The sequence below is a fragment of the Pinus tabuliformis genome, chromosome 4_1 (genome assembly GCF_031772625.1).
Source record: "Pinus tabuliformis cultivar Carrire ecotype Pingquan chromosome 4_1, CPIR1, whole genome shotgun sequence".
Taxonomy (NCBI): domain Eukaryota; kingdom Viridiplantae; phylum Streptophyta; class Pinopsida; order Pinales; family Pinaceae; genus Pinus; species Pinus tabuliformis.
In genome coordinates this window covers 77202610-77207794 of record NC_142303.1, presented here as the reverse complement: position 1 = coordinate 77207794, position 5185 = coordinate 77202610, and the positions used below count along the sequence as shown (strand labels likewise).

General features: G+C 37.3%; 1 pseudogene; it reads left to right on the top strand.

Moving 5' to 3' along the window:
- The first annotated feature begins 1248 nt into the window (after window positions 1-1248).
- Window positions 1249-2956, top strand: LOC149174238 (vacuolar cation/proton exchanger 3-like; annotated as a pseudogene).
- The last annotated feature ends 2229 nt before the right edge of the window (window positions 2957-5185 follow it).

Below are 5185 nucleotides of genomic sequence, written 5' to 3'. Positions count from 1 at the left end.
CCTATGTTATTTTATGCAATGGATCGATAAGATTGCGAAATACACATGCACTGAAGCAGTTAAAGAAAACATAACATGCAAACATATAAACACAACAAGTTTAATAAGGAGTTCACCCAATACTCCTAGGCTATGTCTCCTGGTCCAGCCTTCAGTGGTGGCCTCTCTATTATGTTTTCAAAGCATATTTTTTATAATAGTGAGCTCAATTCGAGTCTCACTCAACAGATAAAAATCAGTAAGACGGTACTTGGATTTCCAAAGTCTCTGGAGTACACAAACTCTCCTTACTGAAACTCGACCTCTATTGGTCACAGTAGTATGAGCCCAATTTGAGACTCATACATGACAGGCATATATAGAGGAGTTTTCTTGAACCTCTCAAGCCTTCTCTGGAGTACACAGACTCTCTGACTCTCTCTGGCTCTGTCTAGCTCGATGCTGCCTTTGCCTTTGCAGGTCAGCTCAGCTTCTTCTCTCTGCTCTTAGCTTACTAACTTGCTCCTCTCTCTCTCTCTGTCAGTTCGTAGCTTTAAAGTCAATCTGCTTCTTGACTATTCGTTTCCGCTTCCCGGCTTTAAGGTTCCCCTGCCTCTGTCCGTCTGAATCCCTCTATTCTGCGTAATCATCACTGTATAATGCCTCATAGGGAGGTGGACACCTATTTCATAATGAACTGAGTGTTAGTTCTCTTGGATGTCTTTCAAAGGATCATTTTTACCGTTAACTCCAAGAATGCCCGCAAAACACGATCTTCTGCCAACACATCATCCACGTCGGACTTCAAATCCTATACAACTCTACCTATAACCCTCATAAAATCTGGTCATCCATCGGAACGTGTCTCTGTCATTGATCTAGAGTCTCCAGATCCAACGGTCATCATCCATATCGGGCAGGTAAGTAACATGATGTTTACCCATCCGATGTGAGTGGTTTTCTCTCTCTTCCGCTGGACGCGTGGCACCCATTGTGTGGCATCGGGCAGGACTCGGTTGAAACCGCTTACTGCTCGAAGCCCTTCCGATATCCTGCCGGTTTTTGTGGGACCCCGCTTCTGACGGAATCAGCGCGGTATCCTTTGCATTTTATAATTAATTCAGGTCCGGGCGCTCAAGGCTTTTCCTTCTTTGAGGGGTTTTCCCTGCGATATGCAATTAGCCACTTGTCTCTAATTGCATATCAGAAACTATCCCCGTTTCTTGAAATGACCTCTGGTTTTGCTAATTCGTGGCAGCACGCGTTACCATGGGCCGACGGTCTGCGTGCTTGACCGAGGGTCCTCGTTGCTCTGCGCTGATCACAAGTTGCAACTATTATGAGGATATCTCCGATAAGCTTGATCTTTATAAGACTTTGAAACATTGGCATGATTTTTAAAGAGTTCATGAAAACTTAGAGAGTGTTCTAGGATCCAAGATCATATTCTCTACTGGGTCTATACTTTCCAACTTACTTCTTGTGCTTGGTACATCTCTTTTTTGTGGGGGATTAGCAAACATGAAAAAAGAGAAAAGGCTTGATAAGGCAAGTGATATTTCTTTTCTTTTTCGTTTTTCATTTATTAATATATTTAGGACACCAAAAAAATTCCTGACAGATCTAGATACTTGTTCATGGGGACTCACCCTAGGTGTTGTACTATTGCTAAATGATGTGCAGGTTGTTTCTGGAATCAATTCCAGCTTTCTTATGATGGCCTCACTATGTCTCGTGCTACCCTTGGCTCTTCAATGGTCTATGGCATATAGTGATGCAGTTGTATCCACTTTAAAACTATCTAGATTTAGTCGCATTATCATGCTAGTAGCTTATGCTGCATATTTGTTCTTCAAAGTAAAGACACACAGACAACTATTTGAAGAAGGCCACGTAATAAAGAAGTAGTAAATTGTCACTATAGCAATTGCATTAGTTATGGAAATTGATAGTTATTTTCAAACAACACATTATACTTATATTGCAAGAAACAAAAGAGGAACAAAATTTGGAAGAACCATCCATAGGACTCCTTAGTTCCATCATCTGGCTCTGCACTCTTACTGTACTTATATCCCTACTTTTTGAGTATATTGTTGAGACCATTGAGGTGAACAATAGTTCTTTGCAAATGTTAAACTAATTTAGCTAATAATTTGATGTTGTTCTTGTTTACTTTACGATAAAGCTCAATGGTTTGATCAAGACGTGGAAGAATGATGGGAAATATTTGTGAACTTTATCAGTATGATTTTGTTACCAATCGTAGGCAATGCAGCTGAGCATGCTTGCGCTATATTATTCTCTCTCAAGAACAAGCTCATAAGTTCCAGATTTATAAATTAAAATGCTTTTCCTTAATTCCTTACAAGGGAAAACTTACAATGCATTGATCTCTAAATTTCCCTAGAGGATTTTTCTACTTGTTTTATATTGTATAATGTCAATATTTATAATTGAACTGTAACATATCTAACATTCAACAACTAAATTATTCAAATCTTTAGTGATGGATGCTTCCTAGCTATTTGTCTTATGAAAACCTCTCCTTTCCTATCCATTTTTTTCCTTATGATAATTATTATTATCAATTACACGGTATTAATAAGATTTTGAAAATTGAAGGTTTGAACATATCTCTTTCAGTTGTAGGATATATCATTCGCTGTGGCTATGGGTTCTTCCACATAGATTGCCATGTTCGTGGTAAGGCCCGTATATAAAGGATTTTATTATATTGATTTGTTCGATTATAAGGTGTTTTATTTTCTCCCAAATTCATAGTGAACGGATTCTAAAATTTTTTTGCTCCTCTTTCGAGATTCCCTTCATCACTGTTCTAGCGTGGATCATGGGAAAACCCATGGACCTTAATTTTCGTATTTTGGAGACGGTTACTCTATTTTCCACGGTAGTGATAACAACATATATTTTACTGGTTCAATGTAATCACCATCACTTGCATTTTGTATCCTAGAAACTTATTTACTCTAGCATTGGCCTTGAGTAACAATATACAAAGATTCATCTCATTCATTTATGTTATGGAAATTAAATAAAACATTTGTTTTTAATTATACCATGTAATGTGTTTACATGATGGAACATCAAATACATGAAGGGGCTTAAATCCTGGGGTAGCTTCCATAGAATTGACAAGTTTGGTCCACAGTCACTGACATGTAGGCCTATGAGAGCGACTTTAGGTCTTTGTTCTCTCCCTTTCCCATAGTATGCGAGCGACTATGGCCTCATAAATCCAGAACAACAGTGGGACCCAAGGACAAGTTGTCTGAGTGGTTGACTTGTCTCTTGAGGGGTTTGTTGATGATGTTGGATGAATATGTGTGATGTTTCGTCAATTCCACTTCCTTAAAGTCGCATAGGAGTTTGAATATGATCATAGTAGCCTCTCGTCTCATGTTTACCCCAATTGGCATTTTTACTTGGGTGGATGTGAGAGGAGGGTGTTGCAGAAGCCATAAGAATGTTCCTTGCATTTTCAATGTTTCATAACTTTAAATTAATATCAAATGGATTTTAAATTTGCATTTCTGATTGGTGATCTAGAAGAAGAAATTTATATTGAACAACGTGAAGGGTTCATTCTAGGAAATGATAAAAACCTTGTTTGCAAACGCAAGAAGGAATTATATGGGATAAAATAAGCTCCTCGTGCATGGTATTGTCACCTTGAAAAGTATCTTCAACAACAAGGTTTCACTAAGGGATATGCAAATAGTAATCTATATATAAAAATGGATAATGGTAAAGTTTTAATAGTTGTTATTTACGTAGATGTTATCATATTTGGAAGCGATGAAGATTCTATGAGTCAAAGTTTTTCCTCATTCATGCAGCGAGAGATTTAAATGTCATTACTTGGTGAACTAACATACTTTCTTGGTCTTCAAGTTCAACAAGCAAAGTATGGTATCTTTCTCTCAAAAAATAAATACGTCAAGCAGATTTTAAAGAAGTATGGAATGGAAAACTATAAACATGTATGCACACCAATGGTAATCGGTTGTAACCTTAGTTCACAAGATGATTCTCCCTCACTAAATCAACCAGAATACAAATCTATGATCGGAATCTTGGTCTACCTTACAGGCACAAGACCAAACATAAAGCATGTAATTGGGATTGTTGGACAGTTTCAAGCAAATCCTAAAGAAACTCATCTCCATGCACTAAAGAGAATATTCAAGTACCTACAAGGAATTCAATATTATGTTCTATGGTATCCCAAAAATGTAGATTTTTCTCTTCATGCTTATATAGATGCAGATTGGGCGGGTAATGTTGATGATCAGAAAAGTACTAGTGGAGGAGAAATCTATTTGGGACCCCTCTTGGTACCATGGGTTGGCAAAAAATAAAGCTCTGTTGCTTTGTCTACTGCTGAAGCAGTATATGTTGATGTTGCATCTCATTGTACTCAACTTCTATGGATGGTGCAAACATTACAAGATATTCAAATCACTTATCCTCAACCTATACCTATTTTGTGTGATAATACTAGTGCCATAAGTATTTCTAAGCAATGAAGCAATGAATATTATATGAGTCAAAGTTATGCCTCATTCATGTAGCAAGAGTTTTAAATGTCATTACTTGGTGAATTAACATACTTTCTTGGTCTTCAAGTTCAGCAAGCAAAGTATGGTATCTTTCTCTCAAAAAATAAATACGTCAAGCAAATTTTAAAGAAGCATGGAATGGAAAACTATAAACATGTATGCACACCAATGGTAATAGGTTGTAACCTGAGTTCACAAGATGATTCTCCCTCACTAAATCAACCAAAATACAGATCTATGATCGTAATCTTGGTCTACCTTACAGGCACAAGACCAGACATAATGCATGCAATTGGGATTGTTGGACAATTTCAAGCAAATCCTAATGAAACTCATATCCATGCACTAAAGAGAATATTCATGTACCTACAAGGAATTCAAGATTATGGTCTATGGTATCCCAAAAATGTAGATTTTTCTCTTCATGCTTATACAGATGCATATTGGGCGGGTAATGCTGATGATCAGAAAAGTACTAGTGGAGGAGCATTCTATTTGGGACCCCTCTTGGTATCATGGCTAGGAAGAAAACAAAGTTGTGTTGCTTTGTCTACTGCTGAAGTAGTATATGTTGATGTTGCATCTCGTTGTACTCAACTTCTATGGATGGTACAAACATTACA